This window comes from Gobius niger, assembly GCF_951799975.1.
Source record: "Gobius niger genome assembly, chromosome: 7".
In the NCBI taxonomy this organism is placed as follows: Eukaryota; Metazoa; Chordata; class Actinopteri; order Gobiiformes; family Gobiidae; genus Gobius; species Gobius niger.
In genome coordinates this window covers 8,856,387-8,871,169 of record NC_136858.1, presented here as the reverse complement: position 1 = coordinate 8,871,169, position 14,783 = coordinate 8,856,387, and the positions used below count along the sequence as shown (strand labels likewise).

Sequence of the window (14,783 nt, the reverse complement as noted above, 5' to 3'; positions counted from 1 at the left end):
ACACCTCTGTTCTTTATTCTTAACTAACGATAATGTCATGGAGAAAAAGAAGCGCGTTTGGCTACGAGGACGAGGAGTTTATTCAACCTTTTTCAGGAAGAGGCCACTCAGCTGTTTTTTTCTCCGGGATTCAGCGACTATCAGCCAAAATATTGTTTTTCTGTGACTGTCACTGATGGATGTTTGTGAACCTTCGCCAGAATCAAAGTGGATTAACTTTTATAACCAACGCGAGTCCCACAATGTAAACAGCGATGGACCAGAGCGGTGAGTCAATCCAAACGCGGGTTAGCTTGTGTGTTAGCATATTAGCATGTGTGTTAGCCATTTATGAAGCTGTGTTGCAGATGTCAACTCCGTATAACTGCATCGTGAAGTAACTTCACTTATTGCTGTTTATTTATATTACGGTAAAGTTATATGTGCGGAGAGAGGGGGCGGAGTTAACTGAATCGAAGCGTTGTGTCTTCCGGGTTCGAAAAATACCTCCAGAAAACACTTATATTTATCACAAAAATGAGTGCTCCATAGTGGTAGAGGTACAATATATCATTTAAATGCCTATACTTAACTTTGGAATGGCTAAAATAGCATGATATAGCTCCTTTAAAACTACCGTAAATGCTCTAATATAGGCCGGGGCCTTTATTTACTCAAGGGCATCTAGGACCAGGCCTTTATTGGAACCAGGCCACAATTAGAGACAGGCCTTTATTTCTATTTGAGCAAAACGGACGACCAGGAAAATGAAGAAAAGCGGGATTTGTGTCCATTTGCACCTAAAATATTAGGTTCATTTATTAATTAACATTGCAAACACTCTTCCAGCGGCTGGAACAGGGGACGCCTTTTATTTTGTCGGGACAACCGGAAGTGTTTCGTTGCTGTTAGCGGAGCTTTGACATCAATGTCACTGCAGGTTTCTGTTTCGTTTTTACCGCGGACTGGATTATTTGTAGTTATCTTGTGTAAAGCCGAGTTTAGACGGCGCGTTTGTGTTTGTGATCGATCATGAGACAAACCCGAGAGAAGACGAGACGCTCGCGCTGATGAGGTATTTTGAGGCGTGGGACTTACCTGCACACGGAGCAGCTGGACGCACTTTGAAGACGCGATGGTGACTTTATTAAAACCCTGGAGGGTCACACAACATTTGTTGTTTGCCCTGTTTCCAAATATAGTCACAGACGGTTTGAAAAGTGCCTAAATCTGTGTCAAAGTTACGCTCGGATCAGCTCCTCCGCAGTGTCCCCCTCGGCGCGGGTTCCCGTTTGTTTACTTCCTGCACGCGAGTTTTCATTTACACAAGCATGAGACAAATTCCTAACATGGGGAATATTTCTACCGCTATAGTTTCTAATAATAGGCCCGGCCTGTTTTAGAGACCGGCTTTAATTTGCGTCCGCCAGCCGCGAACCCGGCCTCTATTAGAGACCTGGCCGCTAATGGAATACAGGCCAGTATTAGAGAATTTACGGTATGTATTTTCCTCCCCCACATGTTCCAGCCATGTCCTAATGTGTAGAATGAGCTCAGACCTGTTCACCACAACTACCTCTAAAATCCTGCACTGTCACTCAAAAAGGTGTTACTTTGAAGTGCAGTTACACGTATGACCTGAGGTGGCAGTAGCGAGTATAAAATGGGCAACTTGCATCTAGCCTCTTTAATATTGCCTTGGAATACCGCGCGGAGTGGTAATTACGACATGTAAACTTGGAGATGATCAGAGTGGTCTGAATACAGATATGAGATGAAGACCTCAATAGCGCTCCCCAGTGGAAAAGAGCAGCGAGTGAATTTCACCACTGCATCAGTTTGATCTCAGCCTTGCTAACAACGCTATTTAGCATGTTTTGAATTACATCCAGTGTGAAGAAACGTTTGTATAACACACATATGTCAAGGTTCGCAAGATGATTTAATGTGGCCCTTTGAGGAGCATGAAGTCCTGAGTGTGTCAAAAAAAAAGTAAGTCTCTAGCCCATTCCTGTGCGGAGTTATGGATTCTTAAAGAAAAAAACAGTTTGCTCACTCCAGCCACTAGGGGGCAGCTTCAATTTAAAAAGGAAAAGAATTCCACACGTGTCCAGCAGATGGCACTGACATAAGAGATCAGGATATAAACAGCATACTATAGCTACGTAGCAAACTTCATTCATATGATTAGATTCTTTATCTCTGTGATCGCTCCACGCTGCCATGTTGTTGTTCTGACTGTGTTACGCAGGGGAGGGGGCGCCTGGCTCACGCCGCGCTACGGCAACCTACAAGGACAAGGTAACGAAAAACTGTGGTGGGAAAAAAAAAACGTGTTTGGAAGGGTCAGATTGTCCAAATTATGAAATATCCAATATCTTAATTTTGCATATCGTCCAGACAACAATTTGGATATTATCGTCTAAAGTTTACGTTAGCATCACTAGATAGCTGCTGTAGCATTAGCCGTTTTATTTACGTAGTGGAAAAAGACAGCTATTATCACAACTACTGCAGCTACTAATACCACACTGCTACTATCCCTTTCTTCTTTTTTTATAGGTGACCGTCCTAAAAGTGAATGAAAAAAAAAAGAGAAAAGAAATAATAATAATAATAATGCATTGGTTTTATATAGCGCTTTTCTGACACTCAAAGACGCTTTACATTGCACTATTCATTCACTCCATACTCGGTGGTGGTAAGCTACTATTGTAGCCACAGCTGCCCTGGGGTAGACTGACAGAAGCAAGGCAGCCAGTCTGCGCCATCGGCCCCTCCGACCACCACCAACCACTCACTCACGCATTACATTCGCTAGGCTTGCTGGCGTTACCAAACGGTCTCCCATCCAAGTACCGACCAGGCCCTTCCATGCTTAGCTTCCAAGGTCTGACGGGATTGGGCATCACAAAGGCGGTATGGTCTTACTAAATAAATAACTAAGACTAATGCCTTTTTTTGCCAAGTTGATGACTCCAAGAAAACCCTTCAGAGTCTGGAAGACACTGGACTAGGACTCAATTGAGAGCCTATCTAATGTTTCATTTGTTGATAACAACAAAGACATCTAGTAGCACAAATTAAGCATTCTTAACCAGCTTGCATCATCTGATTGGATGTAAAGGATACATATCATGCCCAACGTTGGATGGCTGTGATAGCAAGGCCCTAGCAGATCTTCAACAAAGTACTAAGTGCCCACACATGCCAGCAGAGAGTGTCCTGTCCGGCTGTGCAGTGTTGCACCCAGTGCTTTGGTCATGTTTTCTGTTTATCTCCTGACCATCTAACCAAAGCCATTCTCCAGTTCAGTCCCTGGGCAGCAGGATGGGGGACAGCTGCGAGCCAAGCCCCACACTCAATGGCTTAACGTCACTGCGGGTGACTTCAGGAAACAGTGATTCACTGAGCAGCTATCACAAGTCAGATAGCGTGGAAGTAACTGGTTCACCTGGTCGGCTCAATGCCATAGTGCCACAAGCAAAGAACAATCAATCTTTTAGAAAAAAATCTCTGATGGGCTGTGTTCAGCAACTGATGGCCGAGCGAGAGGAGGCACTTTTTGGCAGAAATACCATATAAAACAACCATTTAAACACCTTCAGACAAGGTGTCCTAATGGTATTGATACCGGAGCATTTTAATATCATGGCAACCTTGAAAAAAGTGGCCACAGAGGTCTAGCAGAGTGCACGGGGGAGGCGCTTACACTGACTGAGACAGATCAGTTTTGTTTCTGGAACACAGAAATAGGACGACACATTGAAGAACACCATGGCAATCACCGCAAGGACGTTCACCACCATGATGCAGCCAATGACTGTGGTGGATGAAATACATAAAAAAGGAGCTCCTGCAGATGTGGCACAGCAGGAAACCCTGTGGCAGTTTTCTGTGGTTACAGTTTGGCACAAATGTAGATACATTGCTTCATTATTTTGTCATCCAGACCAGTGACTCACCCACTCTGGCTGCCTGTCCCTGCCTGTTCCTATTTACAGATCATTGTGCGCTCTTAGGAAATCAAGCTAGACTACACTGTCCACAGACTGGATAATATAAGCAGGGCTGTCGACGGTCAAGAAAGGACAGCAGCAATTTCGCAAACTGAGAAGAGCCGGAGTCCTGGCCCCCGATCATGTTCACCTTCTACAGGGGGGCCCGAGCATCCTGACCAGCTGCATCACTGTGTGATACGATGCCAGCACTGCATGTAAGAGCTTCCACTGCAGGGAGAGAGAACAACTTCAACCACCAGGCTGTCTGATCACACCAAGGCCCAGCGTCACAATGAACACCACCTATCATTAAACACCCGCATCCAACATATCTGTAAGACTGCATTCTTTCACCTCCGCAACATCTCCAAACTCTGCCCCTCCCTCTCCCTTTCCGATGCAGAGAGGCTGGTTCAAGCCTTTGTCTCCTCCAGGCTCGACTACTGTAATGCACTCCTCATTGGGATCCCTGGCAGGAGCCTGCAGAGATTGCAGTACATTCAGAACTGCGCTGCCAGGGTCCTGATGAGGGTGCGTAAATCTAAACACATCACACCTATGGAAGAAATTAATTATGTATGAAAGTATGAACCTTCCCAGAGGTCAATTAAATGCTCTGTCATGGTTGTATAAGCTGTTGTTGTAGAGTAGCCTCGAATGGCTGCTCAAAAGTCTGATGAACTGGGGTGACTGTGCTAGCACCAGGTTCATCAGACTTTAAAAAGTTAATGAATAGTGACTGAGCAAACTTGTTTTGGTTCGGAACCGCACGTACTGTCTGGGTGAAAAGTCAGATCTGTTTGGTTTAGGGGGTAAGGTACCTGGGGTATAAAGTAGAATGTTTGGGGGCGATGCTCAGACTCGCGAGTGATGATATCTGTTGGAGTGCATGTTGCTTTAACTTGTATCCTGTGCTATGATTGAATAAAGACCTCTTCGAAAGAAGTAATTCTCCTGACAAGTCATTTTAAAGTCTCGGACTGGAGCAGATACTTGAACGAGGACCAATTTCCACAATTTTGGTGACCTTTTACGACGTGATATTTATACAACAATTGTCCGAGGACTTTTTACAAACAGTCCGACACGCGGACAGAGAACTCTCATCTTCCCTCCGCTCACACGGGAGGAAAACAGGGCTCAAAGGTCCAACCGAAGCCCCATCCCATCCCCCGGCTCCCAACAAGACGGTCCAGACGCAGCCCCACCCCTTCCCCCGGCTCTCAGAGAGAAGGTCATCGCCAGTCTCCGATAAAGTTTCTCAACCCATTCACGACGGTCGACAACAAAAAGAAGGTTAGAAACAGAAACCTGTTGTAACAAATTCTGTTATATTGGCTCAAAATACAAAATGTGTGGTGGATGACAGAGGAACTTTACGTATACATTTTCGTCATTAATTAATAGAATAAACTAGTTGTACCTTTTTTTAAGAAAAATAAGAAAACACTTGAATAGAATAAAGTGCTGATTTTTTAAACATAGTAGCTACAAGAAGTGTGAGAATAGAAGCTTTTTTCCGAGCACTTAAAAAATAAACTGGAAGAGAAAGCAAAATACCGTGCTGTTTTTTTAAATGCATTTTGTGGGGCACGATAAAGGTAACTGAACGTTCGAACAATGTTAAAGAGTATACAGTAAGTAAAGAGTAGGGAAAATTAGGGACAGAAAAGAGAAAGGCGTTTGTTGAAAAATAAGTATCATATGTTCTGTAAAAAAAGTGTAAATAAATAGATAATAAAACGTTTAAAAATAAATTACTAATAATAATATAAACGTAAAAATAGCATAAAAACCCAATTAAAACGACCAACAATTAGTCTAGAAATAGCAATAAATTTAACTAGAAAATTTTGCAATTGCTGCGCAATTGCGATTGACTGCGGAATAGATCTAATGCAGAAGTCACCTGAAAAATCCTTGAAAATGCCTTGAAACTGTTAAAATACTTTCTTTGAAACTCCTGAAGTCCTTGAAAGATTTGAAACATTGAAACTCCTGAAGTCCTCTTCAAAACTGTTGACACCTTGAACCTCCTGAAATCCTTGAAACTGTTGAAACTTTGAAACTGTTGAAACCTTGAAACTGTTGAAACCTTGAAACTGTTGAAACCTTGAAACTGTTGAAACCTTGAAACTCCTGAATTCTTTGAAACTGTTGAAACCTTGAAACTCCTGAATTCTTTGAAACTGTTGAAACCTTGAAACTCCTGAATTCTTTGAAACTGTTGAAACCTTGAAAATCCTATAATCCTTAACACTGTTGAATCCCTCACCACTCCTGAAATACTTGAAACTCCTGAAATTATCCGGTAACTATGGAAATGCGGTCTGGACTGCCTGGCTTCTGTAGTTTTCCTGGATCTGGTTTTGGTTCCGGTAACTATGGTAACTTGGTCTGGACTTGGCCTGGCTTCTGCAGTTTTCCTGGTTATGGTTTTAATTCTGGTAACTATGGTAACTTGGTCTGGACTTGGCCTGGTTTCTGTGGATTTCCTGGTTATGGTTTTCATTCTGGTAACTATGGTAACTTGGTCTGGACTTGGCTCGGCTTCTGTGGTTTACCTGGTTATGAATTGAATTCTGGTAACTATGGCAACCTGGTCTGGACTTGGCCCGTTTCTGTGGTTTGCCTGGATCTGATTTTGGTTGTGGTAACTATGGCAACCTGGTCTGGACTTGGCCTGGTTTCTGTAGATTTCCTGGTTATGGTTTTAATTCCGGTAACTATGACAACCTAGTCTGGACTTGCCCTGGCTTCTGCAGTTTTCCTGGTTATGGTTTTAATTCAGGTTACTATGGTAACTTGGTCTGGACTTGGCCTTGCTTCTGTGGTTTACCTGGTTATGGTTTTAATTCAGGTTACTATGGTAACTTGGTCTGGACTTGGCCTTGCTTCTGTGTGTATTACCTGGTTATGGTTTTAATTCCGGTAACTATGGTAACTTGGTCTGGACTTGGTTTAGGTTTTGGTTCGGGTCTTGGTTCGGGTCTTGGTTCGGGTCTTGGTTCGGGTCTTGGTTCGGGTCTTGGTTTGGGTCTTGGTTCGGGTCTTGGTTCGCGTCTTGGTTCAGGTCTTGGTTCGGTCTTGGTTCGGGTCTTGCTTTGGGTTCTGGTCTGGGTCTTGGTTCGGGTCTTGGTTTGGGTCTTGGTTCGGGTCTTGGTCTGGGTCTTGGTTCGGGTCTTGGTCTGGGTCTTGGTTCGGGTCTTGGTCCGGGTCTTGGTTCGGGTCTTGATTCGGGTCTTGGTTTGGATCTTGGTTCGGGTCTTGGTTCGGGTCTTGTTCTAGGTCTGGCTTTTGGCTCGGGTCTTGGTCTTGGTTCGGATCTTAGTCTGGGTCTTGGTTTGGATCTTGGTTTGAATCTTGGTCTGGGTCTTGGTTCGAGTCTTTGTTCTAATCTTGGTCTGGGTCTCGGTCTGGGTCTTGGTTCTGTTCTTGGTCTGGGTCTTGGTCTGGGTCTTGGTTCGGGTCTTGGTTCGAGTCTTGGTTCAGGTCTCGGTCTGGGTCTTGGTCTGGGTCTTGGTTCGGGTCTTGGTTCGAGTCTTGGTTGGGGTCTTGGTTGGGGTCTTGGTTGGGGTCTTGGTTCGGGTCTTGGTTCGGGTCTTGGTTCGGGTCTTGGTTCGGGTCTTGGTTCGGGTCTTGGTTCGGGTCTTGGTTCGGTCTTGGTTCGGGTCTTGGTTCGCGTCTTGGTTCAGGTCTTGGTTCGGTCTTGGTTCGGGTCTTGGTTCGCGTCTTGGTTCAGGTCTTGGTTCGGTCTTGGTTCGGGTCTTGGTTCTGGTCTTGGTTGGGGTCTTGGTTGGGGTCTTGGTTCAGGTCTTGGTTCAGGTCTTGGTTCAGGTCTCGGTCTGGGTCTTGGTTTGGGTTCTGGTTCGGGTCTTGGTTCGGGTCTTGGTTCGGGTCTTGGTTCGGGTCTTAGTTCGGGTCTTGGTTCGGGTCTTGGTTCGGGTCTTGGTTCAGGTCTCGGTCTGGGTCTTGGTTTGGGTTCTGGTCTGGGTCTTGGTTCGGGTCTTGGTTCAGGTCTTGGTTCGGGTCTTAGTTCGGGTCTTGGTTCGGGTCTTGGTTCTGGTCTTGGTCTTTGTCCCAATCCTTGAAACTGCAGAAGTATTTGAACTGCAGAAGTATTTGAAACTGCAGAAGTATTTGAAACTGCGGAGGTATTTGAACTGCAGAAGTATTTGAAACTGCAGAAGTATTTGAAACTGCAGAAGTATTTGAAACTGCGGAAGTATTTGAACTGCAGAAGTATTTGAACTGCAGAAGTATTTGAACTGCAGAAGTATTTGAACTGCAGAAGTATTTGAAACTGCAGAAGTATTTGAACTGCAGAAGTATTTGAAACTGCAGAAGTATTTGAACTGCAGAAGTATTTGAAACTGCAGAAGTATTTGAAACTGCGGAAGTATTTGAACTGCAGAAGTATTTGAACTGCAGAAGTATTTGAACTGCAGAAGTATTTGAACTGCAGAAGTATTTGAAACTGCAGAAGTATTTGAAACTGCAGAAGTATTTGAAACTGCGGAAGTATTTGAACTGCAGAAGTATTTGAACTGCAGAAGTATTTGAAACTGCAGAAGTGTTTGAACTGCAGAAGTATTTGAAACTGCAGAAGTATTTGAACTGCAGAAGTATTTGAAACTGCAGAAGTATTTGAAACTGCAGAAATGGCTGAAAGACCTGAATGTACCTGAAGTCCCATTAAAATGCATGGCCCTATTAAAATGAATGGGCAGAATTCCCCATACAAATCAATGGCAGAATTCCCGATCCCGTAGAAAAAAACTGGAAAACTGCAGAACTCTAATTTTTTCTGAAAACTGACAAGCTGCGGAAGCTGAACAAGCACAAACTGCAGAAATTGCTGAAACTGCGGAAAAAACTGCAGAATCTGTGAATTTGAGGAAGCCCCATTATAAGTAATGGGAAAAATCGGCCGAATATCGTCCGATTGCGGAAAAACCGGAAATCGCTGAATTCCCAAAAGTAATAGCAGGATTCTCCCGAACATGCGGAACGTTTAAATGTATAACTTGCTGAAATTGCTGAAACTGTGAAAGCTGTGAAAGCTGCAGAAAAACGGGAAAAACATAGATTAATAATAATAAAGAACATGAAAACCATTTATTGACTGCGGAAGTTTTCCGCAGTCAATCAATTAAAATCTTGTAAATCCAAAATAAGGTTAACAATGTTTTTAAATATAATTATTTGTTGCATGCTGGTGGTTGTGAACTCAGTGAACTCACAGAACACTGGAGATGTTCTTAACATATACACTGAAAAAGGAGAAGACATAATCTGCCGGTGTAGTGTAATTAATGGAACAGTGACAGCAATTAGTGTTCAGTATGAACCCTGTTATCCAAATGAAGTCCTAGCAAATCTTCCAACTATAGACAAAAAAGAAGGAACACGGCAGGAAATTGCCACATATGCTCGTGATTATGGTATAACATCTGAAGTTTGTACGGAGGCAAAAGCCGACACTCACCCCCTGATCACCGCAACCACGAAAGGCGTAGAGGTTGTAGTGGTTTGTACGTGGCCGCGACGCCCCCTACGGGCCAAAATTTACTGTATGTGTGGGACTCATCCTTATGGCAATGTAATATCAGAACCTAACGATGAATGTATCGATGACGATCTATTTCTGCCCAAAATAATATACGTTACGCAAGACGTGACCGTTACCCAGGCCACCACCCAAATGATAGAATCAACACCCCACGACATAAACCCGAGTGTAACACAACCAGTGGACACAATTATGGCTGTATCTGTCATGATGGAGCCTGAGTCAATTACCAACACAACAGTAAAAAATGAGCAAAATCAAACTGTAATCCAAATTGTTCAAGGTTGTATTGACGCACTTCTGTCATCCAAAGCAATTAATGTTTCACACATCTTAGAGCAAATAGATTATTCAGAGCAGTATAGTGAAATAGAACTGTTGCGGGGACTCAAGGTTAAAATACATGCTGTTTTAATTGCTGTTATTGTGACACTTGGGAGTATAATGATTTTGACTGCGGTATTGTGTATTTGCATACCGATTTTCATAAGATATGTTCAAAGGGCTGTGACAAAAGCCATGTTGTTGAATGTCCCGACTTTTGAACTTTTGCCTGATAAAGATGAAGAAGTTGATAGTCTAGAAAAAAACCTAGACGACGAATTTGATCTGTATATCCAATCTGGAGATACATGGCGTGGATAATTCAAAAAATGTATAGAAACGCGGTTGTGTAGAGGAAAGCAGTGTTTGAGTGAGTTGCCTGAGGTCTTGTGGAGGCACTTTGCATTGGCGGTTGTAGTTCTAAATTTGCGATAGGTTTGTGTCGCATGCTGTTGCTTCGAAGACGTGGCTAGTTGCGCTGTTTGAGTTGCCCTCAGGCTACGTTTGGCGAGGAGTGAGAACATCTGAATGTTTACTTTTCGCGGAGCTTGGACTGTGACTGCGCGTGCGGTGTGACGGCTGTGTGTTTTTTGGAGCAGTGGTGTGCGTGCCTGTTGCATGTTGGAGCTGTGACCGTTGGTGGTGTGTGTGTTGCAGTGCTTTTGGGTGGCTTGCCTGGTGCTGTTTTGACCTACATAATTGCGCAAATTAAGAATATTAAAATAGAAAATAAATTAAAGTGTAGACTCTCCCATTCTCTTGTATTTTGTAAAAGCATAATTAAAGCACCGGTGTGCAGTGCATAGACTGTAACCTATAAGATAAGAAAATCCTTTATTGATTATATTAGACAGTTTCCTCTCCCCCGCCTCCCATAGTGGACTGGGCTTGTGGGGAAAGTCATGGCTCCTCCCCAGCTCTGATGAAGCGTGTTCTTAAAAAGGTCATGTGGGCGGGATCTGCAATGTATAGACTCGGCCCTTGTGGAACGTACATTGACAGTGGTGACGAGTACCTAGCGCCGCCCCACTGATGACGTTCCGACGTTTAGTAAATAATTGAGACTGGTTGACACAGCGATGGCGACCTCTAGTGTTGTGGCCAAAAACATAGAGGATTCAGTGACCATCGCTCTAGTGTGTGTTTGATTTAGCATGTAATTTGAAGATAGCTTGATGATTTTTTCATGTCTCAACTTATATAAGGATGCTTTTGTGGCTGGTTTACTTGCAGTGTGATAACTAATGCATTTCCATATGTAATATCAATAATAAGTATATGCTTGGGTATTAGAGTAATCAAAACATTACTGTTGTACTTATATTATGAATAACATGAAGTAAATTATGATAACATAAACAAAAAATATATTATTTTGTTCACAAGTAACGATAATGATAAAAATAGAAACAATAAAATTACATTAATAGTAAACAATAACATAATGAAAAACATTTTTAAATTTCATAATTATAAATGTCCCATAGTAACGTTAAATGAAACTGATCAGTGCGATTTTCTGTTTCTTTTTAGATAAAACGGAGGACAAGATAGGGCGAGACAAAGGCATCGGGCAGCCAATCCAAGATTATTCAAACATTCTTAAGGTAAAAAATTAGCAATAACAAACGCAACAAAAGATCTAAAATAATTATCAATTCATTTTCTATAAATAGAGTTAACAATTAAAGTTGAGTGACTGATTGTTTGATTGGTTGATTGATCGGTTGATTGGTTGATTGGTCAATTAAGGTTGATTGATTGATTAATTGATCGGTTGATTGGCTAAGTGATTGGTTGATTGGTTGGTTGATCGATTGATTGGTTAAGTGATTGATTGGTTGGTTGATTGATTGATTGATCAATTAAGGTTGGTTAATTGATTAATTGATCGATTGATTGGTTAAGTGATTGATTGGTTGATTGATTAACTGATTGATTGAGTGAGCTGAGTGATTGATGAAGTAACTAAATAGTTAATGAAAAAATAAATAAATAAACATATAAATAGATCAAATAAATAAATAAAAACAAAACACATAAAAATACGGATAAATAAATTGAAATAAAAATAAAACCTAATGCAATTAAGACTTACGTATGTAACAAAAATAAATATAAAATAAAATGTCTCGAGTTCTTACTTTGAGCCAGTTAACGGAATTTTGGAACAATAAAATTCTGCAAAATGAATCCGATCCTAAAAAGGCCAAATTCAATCACTCTATTATACAAGATTTACTGAAAAAATATGCCAAAAAAGGCCTGATCCACGGGGGAAAGAATGCGATTGCACCAACAGAAGACCAATGGAGAAGCATCATGCAATACCACGAAGGAAAAGTTTTGCATTACAAGACGCACCCCACCCGCACCCTCCGAGGAAGAAAACTGAATGAACAAAAAATCAAAGATCATGAGAAGAAACAAGCCCAAGCTCAGAGGATAAGGAAATGGGCGAAGGAAATGCTGGAAAGTCAAGAACTAAGAGAACTGTCATCAATCCTCGTAATGAAACCAACGGATGAAGATAAGAAAGTCACATTTAAAACAAAGCCCTTCCCAAAGAAGATTGATTCAACAACTGTTTACACAGTGGAAGGAGACAAAAGACACGGATACAATACACGCTCACAACAGCCTTCAACACGGCCAACCTCTCCAACGAGATATGAATATGATGATGATGCATCAGAGGAAGATGAGAAAGGTGAAGTGGAAACTGAAAGAAAGCGACATGGATTGACCCCACGACAAGAAGATGAGCTGCGAAAAAGCCTGAAAGAGACTATAAGAAGAACACGAAGCCAACAAGACATACCTCTGACATACAATACCTTGTATTGTCCATCATCCACTCAAAGTTTAGCCGCACATGATGGCAAACTACTCATGAAGACACCACTCATGACCAAACCGCCTCCTTATCGTGCTCCCCACTCAGCGCCTATACCACGTCTGTACCCGTCCCTCTATGGAAAGGAAGCAGCCATTGATGGTGGACCAATGCACTGCATGACGCCCCCGGCCCCTTTGATGACACACAACGTAACAGCAGGAGCTCTGTCATTGGCACCAATACAATATGCTCCCGACCTGGTCCAGCTTGAAAAACAAGTGAATTCAGTACAAAATCAAGTGTCAGCATTAACCAGCATATTGGACACTGATAGACAACTGAAAGAACTGGACACAATCGTCGGCGAAAGACGACCCAGAAGCAAGAGCGTTGACCAAATAAGAGAAAATTCATACATCAAAAATCTACGGCATGAAGAACCCTTTGCTGTCACCGGAAACTTCTCTGGTATCGTGGATACGGAAGAATACAATGAAGTATTTATTAATGGCATTGTTGATCCCCTGCCAGATGCAAACGCAGGACCACAACCAACAGGCTCTGCTGCAGTCTATCCATTAAGAACAACAGACAATCGACAAGTGCTGTACCAACCATTTACGCTCAGAGATTGGAGCGCCTTGATGCTGGTGTTGCCAAAACTAACAAAGGGCGGAGTCCCATGGATGAGAGCACTTCTTAAACATACAGCAGGGGACAGGTTATGTTGGGGAGACGTGCACGCGGCCTTGACGAAAGCTGCAGATGAAACAGTCGCAGAAAACATCAAACGAGCAGTGGAAATCAAAGTACGTATACACTTGCAAAAAACTGTTTCCATGCACATGTTTCGAAATGCACTCGAAGAAGAATTGAGAACAAGATTCCCGTGCATCATGACTGATGAACTTATGTCACTGCGGATGAAGGATGATGAAGACTACTACAGCTATAAACAACGTGCTAAAGCTCTGTATCATGATGCAACAGGAGAGCCAATCCAACCAGGCACTGGCACAACAGTCATGTTCTACTCTACCTTGGTCAAGGGGATGCCGAAAACGGTACAAGACGCCCTAAGTGATGTAATGGGCTTATATACCAAGACTGAAGATGAATTTGATGCTCACTGCAACCACAACGTCACTAAGTGGTTGAACAACAACAAAGAAACTGACTCTAAGAAGAAAGAACTTGAGTTAGCGACAATAAAGCTACAATTGCAGAAATTGCAAACACAGTCCAAAGACAAGAAGAAAGAAAAGACGTCTAATGTTATGACAGTCAAACAAGATCCCACTGAAGAAAATGTGCCAATAACGACCGAGCAATTGACGACTGCCATCAAGATGGTGATGCAACCACAACAAGCACAGGGGGCACCTGATACACAGACCAATCGCTTACAGCAAAATCAGCCTAAGCTAACCCCAGCTGCACCAGTGGTAATCTATAACACCGCCCCATTTGTTAACCCTCGGGGAAGAGGAAGAAGAGGAAGAGGGCGAGGCAGCTTTGGAAGGGGGAGATTTAACAATTCACGGCCTGGTCTGTGCTATGCATGTGGAAAACCAGGACATTGGAGTTTGGAATGTCCTTCGGTGCCCCAAGGACAAGCACAAGAGTATAATCGACAAGACAATCAACAACAAATGTATACACAACCCAGGGGCCAACAGCAAACTATGCCCAACCCGAGAGTGATGAATCTTGGAAACAACTATCGAGATGGGAAAGATACTTACGGATGCTTCAATCAATATGGAGACTGCTACTAGAGGGGCCCGCAGCCAGACCAATCGCTTAAGCCATGGAAAAGCGAACCAATGGTGGTCTTAAAAATAAATGGACAGAGGCTCAAGTTCTTAGTGGATTCAGGAGCAACAGTATCTTGCATTCGACAACGCTTTCCACTAACAACAAAAACAATGTCCATAACAGGCTGTGTGGGAAGACCAGAAGCTAAAACCTTTACTGAACCATTGGCAGTAACATTGAAGAACCAAACCATAGAACATGAATTCTTGTACTTACCTGAATGTGACGTGTCCATTTGTGGAAGAGATCT

At 42.7% G+C, this 14,783-nt stretch overlaps 1 protein-coding gene across 1 annotated transcript in view; it reads right to left on the bottom strand.

Moving 5' to 3' along the window:
- LOC306965125 (high affinity choline transporter 1-like) overlaps window positions 1-14,783 on the bottom strand; it is a gene marked incomplete at both ends in the record, with an annotated part of 44,918 nt that overhangs the window by 19,245 nt on the left and 10,890 nt on the right. The window lies entirely within an intron of this gene.